General features: G+C 36.0%; 8 non-coding genes across 8 annotated transcripts; all 8 read left to right on the top strand.

Moving 5' to 3' along the window:
• The first annotated feature begins 985 nt into the window (after positions 1-985).
• Positions 986-1,057, top strand: TRNAA-UGC (transfer RNA alanine (anticodon UGC)). Its single transcript has one exon. It is a non-coding gene; the product is annotated as a tRNA-Ala (tRNA).
• Positions 1,058-3,259: 2,202 nt separating this feature from the next.
• On the top strand, positions 3,260-3,331 carry TRNAA-UGC (transfer RNA alanine (anticodon UGC)). The gene has a single exon. It is a non-coding gene; the product is annotated as a tRNA-Ala (tRNA).
• Positions 3,332-4,396: 1,065 nt separating this feature from the next.
• On the top strand, positions 4,397-4,468 carry TRNAA-UGC (transfer RNA alanine (anticodon UGC)). The gene has a single exon. It is a non-coding gene; the product is annotated as a tRNA-Ala (tRNA).
• A 2,194-nt stretch (positions 4,469-6,662) lies between these two features.
• Positions 6,663-6,734, top strand: TRNAA-UGC (transfer RNA alanine (anticodon UGC)). The gene has a single exon. It is a non-coding gene; the product is annotated as a tRNA-Ala (tRNA).
• Positions 6,735-8,927: 2,193 nt separating this feature from the next.
• On the top strand, positions 8,928-8,999 carry TRNAA-UGC (transfer RNA alanine (anticodon UGC)). Its single transcript has one exon. It is a non-coding gene; the product is annotated as a tRNA-Ala (tRNA).
• A 1,065-nt stretch (positions 9,000-10,064) lies between these two features.
• Positions 10,065-10,136, top strand: TRNAA-UGC (transfer RNA alanine (anticodon UGC)). Its single transcript has one exon. It is a non-coding gene; the product is annotated as a tRNA-Ala (tRNA).
• A 1,141-nt stretch (positions 10,137-11,277) lies between these two features.
• Positions 11,278-11,349, top strand: TRNAA-CGC (transfer RNA alanine (anticodon CGC)). The gene has a single exon. It is a non-coding gene; the product is annotated as a tRNA-Ala (tRNA).
• A 1,065-nt stretch (positions 11,350-12,414) lies between these two features.
• Positions 12,415-12,486, top strand: TRNAA-UGC (transfer RNA alanine (anticodon UGC)). The gene has a single exon. It is a non-coding gene; the product is annotated as a tRNA-Ala (tRNA).
• The last annotated feature ends 926 nt before the right edge of the window (positions 12,487-13,412 follow it).

Genomic DNA, 13,412 nt, shown 5'->3' with positions numbered 1-13,412 from the left:
AGATGAATTGTATCAAGAAAAATATGTAGGCAAAAAGTGATGTTTTCAAAATATTCACAAACTCGGCTTTAGTCACAGCTTCTTTAAATAAGTCAAAATTTTACAATTTAGTAATTATCACACAACAATGTCAACATTAGTGTATCAATCCAAAGAAAAATCTTTAAGCTCCAAATCCTCTCTTGTCTTAAAAATCCTGTGTCTGGTTTCCTTCTGAGGACAGAGTCTGCATTAGATTTCCTTATTCCCAAAGAAAATAGCATAGCGTTGCCAACATCTCTAAGTGGGTTTTTAATAGTGTATATGGCGTATCCTACTTAAATTCTAGAGTTTCGGGAAGTTTCCTTGACCTCACATTTGTAGTTTTAGTGACTTCTCATGAGAATTTCATTTCTTTGGCTACAGAAGCTTTATTAAAATTGTTTCAGGGCTGATGTTTTAGAAAAGAGTCCAACATAGCTCCTTCCACAGCTTGGAACGTTTAGCCGAAAAGAAAATGCAATTCAGGTTTTGATTTTGAACAATTTAGAGTTGAGTGAGCAAACTTAATTAAACATCTGCTAAGATCCTGTTCACTGCTGTCTCAGAAAATCTGGTGCCTGGTGTCCATGAGGTGTCAGTAAATCGATTATAGGTCCTCATTCCCCTAGTAAAAGAGGATAATTTTTGGATAAGAAGATGATATACTTAGTGAAGAACTTCATATTTTGACCAATAAAGTCATAAATGGAAGGGCATTTAAGCCATCTGATATAACAATTGACACTAAGTTACCATACGTAGGCTAGGAGTCCTAAACAATCATTGGATGTGGTTAAATGTGTCCAACTATTACCTCTGTTAATATACATCTGAGGCTTTTAACTATTTTGCAATCTACAGTCCTCAGACGAACTTTATTAAAAAAAAATAGACAAGGCTATTTTTTCGAATGAGCCGAGGTTCTATTTGTGTGTCGTGTTCTGTAATGCTGCAGCAATGTAATGGGGATGTAGCTCAGTGGTAGAGCGCATGCTTTGCATGTATGAGGCCCCGGGTTCAATCCCTGGCATTTCCAGGTGCAATTAATTTTAATTTAGAAGAGTCGGCATGAGTGACTTTGTTTACATAGTTCCAATGAAGAATTTATTCACCAGAAGATGAATTGTATCGAGAAAAATATGTAGGCAAAAAGTGATGTTTTCAAAATATTCACAAACTCGGCTTTAGTCACAGCTTCTTTAAATAAGTCAAAATTTTACAATTTAGTAATTATCACACAACAATGTCAACATTAGTGTATCAATCCAAAGAAAAATCTTTAAGCTCCAAATCCTCTCTTGTCTTAAAAATCCTGTGTCTGGTTTCCTTCTGAGGACAGAGTCTGCATTAGATTTCCTTATTCCCAAAGAAAATAGCATAGCGTTGCCAACTTCTCTAAGTGGGTTTTTAATAGTGTATATGGCGTATCCTACTTAAATTCTAGCGTTTCGGGAAGTTTCCTTGACCTCACATTCGTAGTTTTAGTGACTTCTCATGAGAATTTCATTTCTTTGGCTACAGAAGCTTTATTAAAATTGTTTCAAGGCTGATGTTTTAGAAAAGAGTCCAACATAGCTCCTTCCACAGCTTGGAACGTTTAGCCGAAAAGAAAATGCAATTCAGGTTTTGATTTTGAACAATTTAGAGTTGAGTGAGCAAACTTAATTAAACATCTGCTAAGATCCTGTTCACTGCTGTCTCAGAAAATCTGGTGCCTGGTGTCCATGAGGTGTCAGTAAATCGATTATAGGTCCTCATTCCCCTAGTAAAAGAGGATAATTTTTGGATAAGAAGATGATATACTTAGTGAAGAACTTCATATTTTGACCAATAAAGTCATAAATGGAAGGGCATTTAAGCCATCTGATATAACAATTGACACTAAGTTACCATACGTAGGCTAGGAGTCCTAAACAATCATTGGATGTGGTTAAATGTGTCCAACTATTACCTCTGTTAATATACATCTGAGGCTTTTAACTATTTTGCAATCTACAGTCCTCAGACGAACTTTATTAAAAAAAAATAGACAAGGCTATTTTTTCGAATGAGCCGAGGTTCTATTTGTGTGTCGTGTTCTGTAATGCTGCAGCAAGGTAATGGGGATGTAGCTCCATGGTAGAGCGCATGCTTTGCATGTATGAGGCCCCGGGTTCAATCCCCGGCATCTCCAGGTGCAATTAATTTTAATTTAGAAGAGTCGGAATGAGTGACTTTGTTTACATAGTTCCAATGAAGAATTTATTCACCAGAAGATGAATTGTATCGAGAAAAATATGTAGGCAAAAAGTGATGTTTTCAAAATATTCACAAACTCGGCTTTAGTCACAGCTTCTTTAAATAAGTAAAAATTTTACAATTTAGTAATTATCACACAACAATGTCAACATTAGTGTATCAATCCAAAGAAAAATCTTTAAGCTCCAAATCCTCTCTTGTCTTAAAAATCCTGTGTCTGGTTTCCTTCTGAGGACAGAGTCTGCATTAGATTTCCTTATTCCCAAAGAAAATAGCATAGCGTTGCCAACTTCTCTAAGTGGGTTTTTAATAGTGTATATGGCGTATCCTACTTAAATTCTAGAGTTTCGGGAAGTTTCCTTGACCTCACATTCGTAGTTTTAGTGACTTCTCATGAGAATTTCATTTCTTTGGCTACAGAAGCTTTATTAAAATTGTTTCAAGGCTGATGTTTTAGAAAAGAGTCCAACATAGCTCCTTCCACAGCTTGGAACGTTTAGCCAAAAAGAAAATGCAATTCAGGTTTTGATTTTGAACAATTTAGAGTTGAGTGAGCAAACTTAATTAAACATCTGCTAAGATCCTGTTCACTGCTGTCTCAGAAAATCTGGTGCCTGGTGTCCATGAGGTGTCAGTAAATCGATTATAGGTCCTCATTCCCCTAGTAAAAGAGGATAATTTTTGGATAAGAAGATGATATACTTAGTGAAGAACTTCATATTTTGACCAATAAAGTCATAAATGGAAGGGCATTTAAGCCATCTGATATAACAATTGACACTAAGTTACCATACGTAGGCTAGGAGTCCTAAACAATCATTGGATGTGGTTAAATGTGTCCAACTATTACCTCTGTTAATATACATCTGAGGCTTTTAACTATTTTGCAATCTACAGTCCTCAGACGAACTTTATTAAAAAAAAATAGACAAGGCTATTTTTTCGAATGAGCCGAGGTTCTATTTGTGTGTCGTGTTCTGTAATGCTGCAGCAATGTAATGGGGATGTAGCTCAGTGGTAGAGCGCATGCTTTGCATGTATGAGGCCCCGGGTTCAATCCCTGGCATTTCCAGGTGCAATTAATTTTAATTTAGAAGAGTCGGCATGAGTGACTTTGTTTACATAGTTCCAATGAAGAATTTATTCACCAGAAGATGAATTGTATCGAGAAAAATATGTAGGCAAAAAGTGATGTTTTCAAAATATTCACAAACTCGGCTTTAGTCACAGCTTCTTTAAATAAGTCAAAATTTTACAATTTAGTAATTATCACACAACAATGTCAACATTAGTGTATCAATCCAAAGAAAAATCTTTAAGCTCCAAATCCTCTCTTGTCTTAAAAATCCTGTGTCTGGTTTCCTTCTGAGGACAGAGTCTGCATTAGATTTCCTTATTCCCAAAGAAAATAGCATAGCGTTGCCAACTTCTCTAAGTGGGTTTTTAATAGTGTATATGGCGTATCCTACTTAAATTCTAGCGTTTCGGGAAGTTTCCTTGACCTCACATTCGTAGTTTTAGTGACTTCTCATGAGAATTTCATTTCTTTGGCTACAGAAGCTTTATTAAAATTGTTTCAAGGCTGATGTTTTAGAAAAGAGTCCAACATAGCTCCTTCCACAGCTTGGAACGTTTAGCCGAAAAGAAAATGCAATTCAGGTTTTGATTTTGAACAATTTAGAGTTGAGTGAGCAAACTTAATTAAACATCTGCTAAGATCCTGTTCACTGCTGTCTCAGAAAATCTGGTGCCTGGTGTCCATGAGGTGTCAGTAAATCGATTATAGGTCCTCGTTCCCCGAGTAAAAGAGGATAATTTTTGGATAAGAAGATGATATACTTAGTGAAGAACTTCATATTTTGACCAATAAAGTCATAAATGGAAGGGCATTTAAGCCATCTGATATAACAATTGACACTAAGTTACCATACGTAGGCTAGGAGTCCTAAACAATCATTGGATGTGGTTAAATGTGTCCAACTATTACCTCTGTTAATATACATCTGAGGCTTTTAACTATTTTGCAATCTACAGTCCTCAGACGAACTTTATTAAAAAAAAATAGACAAGGCTATTTTTTCGAATGAGCCGAGGTTCTATTTGTGTGTCGTGTTCTGTAATGCTGCAGCAATGTAATGGGGATGTAGCTCAGTGGTAGAGCGCATGCTTTGCATGTATGAGGCCCCGGGTTCAATCCCTGGCATTTCCAGGTGCAATTAATTTAAATTTAGAAGAGTCGGCATGAGTGACTTTGTTTACATAGTTCCAATGAAGAATTTATTCACCAGAAGATGAATTGTATCGAGAAAAATATGTAGGCAAAAAGTGATGTTTTCAAAATATTCACAAACTCGGCTTTAGTCACAGCTTCTTTAAATAAGTCACAATTTAGTAATTATCACACAACAATGTCAACATTAGTGTATCAATCCAAAGAAAAATCTTTAAGCTCCAAATCCTCTCTTGTCTTAAAAATCCTGTGTCTGGTTTCCTTCTGAGGACAGAGTCTGCATTAGATTTCCTTATTCCCAAAGAAAATAGCATAGCGTTGCCAACTTCTCTAAGTGGGTTTTTAATAGTGTATATGGCGTATCCTACTTAAATTCTAGCGTTTCGGGAAGTTTCCTTGACCTCACATTCGTAGTTTTAGTGACTTCTCATGAGAATTTCATTTCTTTGGCTACAGAAGCTTTATTAAAATTGTTTCAAGGCTGATGTTTTAGAAAAGAGTCCAACATAGCTCCTTCCACAGCTTGGAACGTTTAGCCGAAAAGAAAATGCAATTCAGGTTTTGATTTTGAACAATTTAGAGTTGAGTGAGCAAACTTAATTAAACATCTGCTAAGATCCTGTTCACTGCTGTCTCAGAAAATCTGGTGCCTGGTGTCCATGAGGTGTCAGTAAATCGATTATAGGTCCTCATTCCCCTAGTAAAAGAGGATAATTTTTGGATAAGAAGATGATATACTTAGTGAAGAACTTCATATTTTGACCAATAAAGTCATAAATGGAAGGGCATTTAAGCCATCTGATATAACAATTGACACTAAGTTACCATACGTAGGCTAGGAGTCCTAAACAATCATTGGATGTGGTTAAATGTGTCCAACTATTACCTCTGTTAATATACATCTGAGGCTTTTAACTATTTTGCAATCTACAGTCCTCAGACGAACTTTATTAAAAAAAAATAGACAAGGCTATTTTTTCGAATGAGCCGAGGTTCTATTTGTGTGTCGTGTTCTGTAATGCTGCAGCAAGGTAATGGGGATGTAGCTCCATGGTAGAGCGCATGCTTTGCATGTATGAGGCCCCGGGTTCAATCCCCGGCATCTCCAGGTGCAATTAATTTTAATTTAGAAGAGTCGGAATGAGTGACTTTGTTTACATAGTTCCAATGAAGAATTTATTCACCAGAAGATGAATTGTATCGAGAAAAATATGTAGGCAAAAAGTGATGTTTTCAAAATATTCACAAACTCGGCTTTAGTCACAGCTTCTTTAAATAAGTAAAAATTTTACAATTTAGTAATTATCACACAACAATGTCAACATTAGTGTATCAATCCAAAGAAAAATCTTTAAGCTCCAAATCCTCTCTTGTCTTAAAAATCCTGTGTCTGGTTTCCTTCTGAGGACAGAGTCTGCATTAGATTTCCTTATTCCCAAAGAAAATAGCATAGCGTTGCCAACTTCTCTAAGTGGGTTTTTAATAGTGTATATGGCGTATCCTACTTAAATTCTAGAGTTTCGGGAAGTTTCCTTGACCTCACATTCGTAGTTTTAGTGACTTCTCATGAGAATTTCATTTCTTTGGCTACAGAAGCTTTATTAAAATTGTTTCAAGGCTGATGTTTTAGAAAAGAGTCCAACATAGCTCCTTCCACAGCTTGGAACGTTTAGCCGAAAAGAAAATGCAATTCAGGTTTTGATTTTGAACAATTTAGAGTTGAGTGAGCAAACTTAATTAAACATCTGCTAAGATCCTGTTCACTGCTGTCTCAGAAAATCTGGTGCCTGGTGTCCATGAGGTGTCAGTAAATCGATTATAGGTCCTCATTCCCCTAGTAAAAGAGGATAATTTTTGGATAAGAAGATGATATACTTAGTGAAGAACTTCATATTTTGACCAATAAAGTCATAAATGGAAGGGCATTTAAGCCATCTGATATAACAATTGACACTAAGTTACCATACGTAGGCTAGGAGTCCTAAACAATCATTGGATGTGGTTAAATGTGTCCAACTATTACCTCTGTTAATATACATCTGAGGCTTTTAACTATTTTGCAATCTACAGTCCTCAGACGAACTTTATTAAAAAAAAATAGACAAGGCTATTTTTTCGAATGAGCCGAGGTTCTATTTGTGTGTCGTGTTCTGTAATGCTGCAGCAATGTAATGGGGATGTAGCTCAGTGGTAGAGCGCATGCTTTGCATGTATGAGGCCCCGGGTTCAATCCCTGGCATTTCCAGGTGCAATTAATTTTAATTTAGAAGAGTCGGCATGAGTGACTTTGTTTACATAGTTCCAATGAAGAATTTATTCACCAGAAGATGAATTGTATCGAGAAAAATATGTAGGCAAAAAGTGATGTTTTCAAAATATTCACAAACTCGGCTTTAGTCACAGCTTCTTTAAATAAGTCACAATTTAGTAATTATCACACAACAATGTCAACATTAGTGTATCAATCCAAAGAAAAATCTTTAAGCTCCAAATCCTCTCTTGTCTTAAAAATCCTGTGTCTGGTTTCCTTCTGAGGACAGAGTCTGCATTAGATTTCCTTATTCCCAAAGAAAATAGCATAGCGTTGCCAACTTCTCTAAGTGGGTTTTTAATAGTGTATATGGCGTATCCTACTTAAATTCTAGAGTTTCGGGAAGTTTCCTTGACCTCACATTCGTAGTTTTAGTGACTTCTCATGAGAATTTCATTTCTTTGGCTACAGAAGCTTTATTAAAATTGTTTCAAGGCTGATGTTTTAGAAAAGAGTCCAACATAGCTCCTTCCACAGCTTGGAACGTTTAGCCGAAAAGAAAATGCAATTCAGGTTTTGATTTTGAACAATTTAGAGTTGAGTGAGCAAACTTAATTAAACATCTGCTAAGATCCTGTTCACTGCTGTCTCAGAAAATCTGGTGCCTGGTGTCCATGAGGTGTCAGTAAATCGATTATAGGTCCTCATTCCCCTAGTAAAAGAGGATAATTTTTGGATAAGAAGATGATATACTTAGTGAAGAACTTCATATTTTGACCAATAAAGTCATAAATGGAAGGGCATTTAAGCCATCTGATATAACAATTGACACTAAGTTACCATACGTAGGCTAGGAGTCCTAAACAATCATTGGATGTGGTTAAATGTGTCCAACTATTACCTCTGTTAATATACATCTGAGGCTTTTAACTATTTTGCAATCTACAGTCCTCAGACGAACTTTATTAAAAAAAAATAGACAAGGCTATTTTTTCGAATGAGCCGAGGTTCTATTTGTGTGTCGTGTTCTGTAATGCTGCAGCAAGGTAATGGGGATGTAGCTCCATGGTAGAGCGCATGCTTTGCATGTATGAGGCCCCGGGTTCAATCCCCGGCATCTCCAGGTGCAATTAATTTTAATTTAGAAGAGTCGGAATGAGTGACTTTGTTTACATAGTTCCAATGAAGAATTTATTCACCAGAAGATGAATTGTATCGAGAAAAATATGTAGGCAAAAAGTGATGTTTTCAAAATATTCACAAACTCGGCTTTAGTCACAGCTTCTTTAAATAAGTCAAAATTTTACAATTTAGTAATTATCACACAACAATGTCAACATTAGTGTATCAATCCAAAGAAAAATCTTTAAGCTCCAAATCCTCTCTTGTCTTAAAAATCCTGTGTCTGGTTTCCTTCTGAGGACAGAGTCTGCATTAGATTTCCTTATTCCCAAAGAAAATAGCATAGCGTTGCCAACTTCTCTAAGTGGGTTTTTAATAGTGTATATGGCGTATCCTACTTAAATTCTAGAGTTTCGGGAAGTTTCCTTGACCTCACATTCGTAGTTTTAGTGACTTCTCATGAGAATTTCATTTCTTTGGCTACAGAAGCTTTATTAAAATTGTTTCAAGGCTGATGTTTTAGAAAAGAGTCCAACATAGCTCCTTCCACAGCTTGGAACGTTTAGCCGAAAAGAAAATGCAATTCAGGTTTTGATTTTGAACAATTTAGAGTTGAGTGAGCAAACTTAATTAAACATCTGCTAAGATCCTGTTCACTGCTGTCTCAGAAAATCTGGTGCCTGGTGTCCATGAGGTGTCAGTAAATCGATTATAGGTCCTCATTCCCCTAGTAAAAGAGGATAATTTTTGGATAAGAAGATGATATACTTAGTGAAGAACTTCATATTTTGACCAATAAAGTCATAAATGGAAGGGCATTTAAGCCATCTGATATAACAATTGACACTAAGTTACCATACGTAGGCTAGGAGTCCTAAACAATCATTGGATGTGGTTAAATGTGTCCAACTATTACCTCTGTTAATATACATCTGAGGCTTTTAACTATTTTGCAATCTACAGTCCTCAGACGAACTTTATTAAAAAAAATAGACAAGGCTATTTTTTCGAATGAGCCGAGGTTCTATTTGTGTGTCGTGTTCTGTAATGCTGCAGCAATGTAATGGGGATGTAGCTCAGTGGTAGAGCGCATGCTTTGCATGTATGAGGCCCCGGGTTCAATCCCCGGCATCTCCAGGTGCAATTAATTTTAATTTAGAAGAGTCAGCATGAGTGACTTTGTTTACATAGTTCCAATGAAGAATTTATTCACCAGAAGATGAATTGTATCGAGAAAAATATGTAGGCAAAAAGTGATGTTTTCAAAATATTCACAAACTCGGCTTTAGTCACAGCTTCTTTAAATAAGTCAAAATTTTACAATTTAGTAATTATCACACAACAATGTCAACATTAGTGTATCAATCCAAAGAAAAATCTTTAAGCTCCAAATCCTCTCTTGTCTTAAAAATCCTGTGTCTGGTTTCCTTCTGAGGACAGAGTCTGCATTAGATTTCCTTATTCCCAAAGAAAATAGCATAGCGTTGCCAACTTCTCTAAGTGGGTTTTTAATAGTGTATATGGCGTATCCTACTTAAATTCTAGAGTTTCGGGAAGTTTCCTTGACCTCACATTCGTAGTTTTAGTGACTTCTCATGAGAATTTCATTTCTTTGGCTACAGAAGCTTTATTAAAATTGTTTCAAGGCTGATGTTTTAGAAAAGAGTCCAACATAGCTCCTTCCACAGCTTGGAACGTTTAGCCGAAAAGAAAATGCAATTCAGGTTTTGATTTTGAACAATTTAGAGTTGAGTGAGCAAACTTAATTAAACATCTGCTAAGATCCTGTTCACTGCTGTCTCAGAAAATCTGGTGCCTGGTGTCCATGAGGTGTCAGTAAATCGATTATAGGTCCTCATTCCCCGAGTAAAAGAGGATAATTTTTGGATAAGAAGATGATATACTTAGTGAAGAACTTCATATTTTGACCAATAAAGTCATAAATGGAAGGGCATTTAAGCCATCTGATATAACAATTGACACTAAGTTACCATACGTAGGCTAGGAGTCCTAAACAATCATTGGATGTGGTTAAATGTGTCCAACTATTACCTCTGTTAATATACATCTGAGGCTTTTAACTATTTTGCAATCTACAGTCCTCAGACGAACTTTATTAAAAAAAAATAGACAAGGCTATTTTTTCGAATGAGCCGAGGTTCTATTTGTGTGTCGTGTTCTGTAATGCTGCAGCAATGTAATGGGGATGTAGCTCAGTGGTAGAGCGCATGCTTTGCATGTATGAGGCCCCGGGTTCAATCCCCGGCATTTCCAGGTGCAATTAATTTTAATTTAGAAGAGTCGGCATGAGTGACTTTGTTTACATAGTTCCAATGAAGAATTTATTCACCAGAAGATGAATTGTATCGAGAAAAATATGTAGGCAAAAAGTGATGTTTTAAAAATATTCACAAACTCGGCTTTAGTCACAGCTTCTTTAACCCCTTAAGGACACATGACATGTGTGACATGTCATGATTCCCTTTTATTCCAGAAGTTTGGTCCTTAAGGGGTTAAATAAGTCAAAATTTTACAATTTAGTAATTATCACACAACAATGTCAACATTAGTGTATCAATCCAAAGAAAAATCTTTAAGCTCCAAATCCTCTCTTGTCTTAAAAATCCTGTGTCTGGTTTCCTTCTGAGGACAGAGTCTGCATTAGATTTCCTTATTCCCAAAGAAAATAGCATAGCGTTGCCAACTTCTCTAAGTGGGTTTTTAATAGTGTATATGGCGTATCCTACTTAAATTCTAGAGTTTCGGGAAGTTTCCTTGACCTCACATTCGTAGTTTTAGTGACTTCTCATGAGAATTTCATTTCTTTGGCTACAGAAGCTTTATTAAAATTGTTTCAAGGCTGATGTTTTAGAAAAGAGTCCAACATAGCTCCTTCCACAGTTTGGAACGTTTAGCCGAAAAGAAAATGCAATTCAGGTTTTGATTTTGAACAATTTAGAGTTGAGTGAGCAAACTTAATTAAACATCTGCTAAGATCCTGTTCACTGCTGTCTCAGAAAATCTGGTGCCTGGTGTCCATGAGGTGTCAGTAAATCGATTATAGGTCCTCATTCCCCGAGTAAAAGAGGATAATTTTTGGATAAGAAGATGATATACTTAGTGAAGAACTTCATATTTTGACCAATAAAGTCATAAATGGAAGGGCATTTAAGCCATCTGATATAACAATTGACACTAAGTTACCATACGTAGGCTAGGAGTCCTAAACAATCATTGGATGTGGTTAAATGTGTCCAACTATTACCTCTGTTAATATACATCTGAGGCTTTTAACTATTTTGCAATCTACAGTCCTCAGACGAACTTTATTAAAAAAAAATCGACAAGGTTATTTTTTCGAATTAGCCGAGGTTCTATTTGTGTGTCGTGTTCTGTACAACTGTAGCAATGTAATGGGGATGTAGCTCAGTGGTAGAGCGCATGCTTCGCATGTATGAGGCCCCGGGTTCAATCCCTGGCATTTCCAGGTGCAATTAATTTTAATTTAGAAGAGTCGGCATGAGTGACTTTGATTACATAGTTCCAATGAAGAATTTATTCACCAGAAGATGAATTGTATCAAGAAAAATATGTAGGCAAAAAGTGATGTTTTCAAAATATTCACAAACTCGGCTTTAGTCACAGCTTCTTTAAATAAGTCAAAATTTTACAATTTAGTAATTATCACACAACAATGTCAACATTAGTGTATCAATCCAAAGAAAAATCTTTAAGCTCCAAATCCTCTCTTGTCTTAAAAATCCTGTGTCTGGTTTCCTTCTGAGGACAGAGTCTGCATTAGATTTCCTTATTCCCAAAGAAAATAGCATAGCGTTGCCAACATCTCTAAGTGGGTTTTTAATAGTGTATATGGCGTATCCTACTTAAATTCTAGAGTTTCGGGAAGTTTCCTTGACCTCACATTTGTAGTTTTAGTGACTTCTCATGAGAATTTCATTTCTTTGGCTACAGAAGCTTTATTAAAATTGTTTCAGGGCTGATGTTTTAGAAAAGAGTCCAACATAGCTCCTTCCACAGCTTGGAACGTTTAGCCGAAAAGAAAATGCAATTCAGGTTTTGATTTTGAACAATTTAGAGTTGAGTGTTCAAACTTAATTAAACATCTGCTAAGATCCTGTTCACTGCTGTCTCAGAAAATCTGGTGCCTGGTGTCCATGAGGTGTCAGTAAATCGATTATAGGTCCTCATTCCCCTAGTAAAAGAGGATAATTTTTGGATAAGAAGATGATATACTTAGTGAAGAACTTCATATTTTGACCAATAAAGTCATAAATGGAAGGGCATTTAAGCCATCTGATATAACAATTGACACTAAGTTACCATACGTAGGCTAGGAGTCCTAAACAATCATTGGATGTGGTTAAATGTGTCCAACTATTACCTCTGTTAATATACATCTGAGGCTTTTAACTATTTTGCAATCTACAGTCCTCAGACGAACTTTATTAAAAAAAAATAGACAAGGCTATTTTTTCGAATGAGCCGAGGTTCTATTTGTGTGTCGTGTTCTGTAATGCTGCAGCAATGTAATGGGGATGTAGCTCAGTGGTAGAGCGCATGCTTTGCATGTATGAGGCCCCGGGTTCAATCCCCGGCATCTCCAGGTGCAATTAATTTTAATTTAGAAGAGTCGGCATGAGTGACTTTGATTACATAGTTCCAATGAAGAATTTATTCACCAGAAGATGAATTGTATCAAGAAAAATATGTAGGCAAAAAGTGATGTTTTAAAAATATTCACAAACTCGGCTTTAGTCACAGCTTCTTTAAATAAGTCAAAATTTTACAATTTAGTAATTATCACACAACAATGTCAACATTAGTGTATCAATCCAAAGAAAAATCTTTAAGCTCCAAATCCTCTCTTGTCTTAAAAATCCTGTGTCTGGTTTCCTTCTGAGGACAGAGTCTGCATTAGATTTCCTTATTCCCAAAGAAAATAGCATAGCGTTGCCAACATCTCTAAGTGGGTTTTTAATAGTGTATATGGCGTATCCTACTTAAATTCTAGAGTTTCGGGAAGTTTCCTTGACCTCACATTTGTAGTTTTAGTGACTTCTCATGAGAATTTCATTTCTTTGGCTACAGAAGCTTTATTAAAATTGTTTCAGGGCTGATGTTTTAGAAAAGAGTCCAACATAGCTCCTTCCACAGCTTGGAACGTTTAGCCGAAAAGAAAATGCAATTCAGGTTTTGATTTTGAACAATTTAGAGTTGAGTGTTCAAACTTAATTAAACATCTGCTAAGATCCTGTTCACTGCTGTCTCAGAAAATCTGGTGCCTGGTGTCCATGAGGTGTCAGTAAATCGATTATAGGTCCTCATTCCCCTAGTAAAAGAGGATAATTTTTGGATAAGAAGATGATATACTTAGTGAAGAACTTCATATTTTGACCAATAAAGTCATAAATGGAAGGGCATTTAAGCCATCTGATATAACAATTGACACTAAGTTACCATACGTAGGCTAGGAGTCCTAAACAATCATTGGATGTGGTTAAATGTGTCCAACTATTACCTCTGTTAATA

The sequence above is a fragment of the Pelobates fuscus genome, chromosome 12, assembly GCF_036172605.1.
Source record: "Pelobates fuscus isolate aPelFus1 chromosome 12, aPelFus1.pri, whole genome shotgun sequence".
NCBI lineage: Eukaryota > Metazoa > Chordata > Amphibia > Anura > Pelobatidae > Pelobates > Pelobates fuscus.
This window is presented reverse-complemented; position numbering and strand designations above follow the sequence as displayed.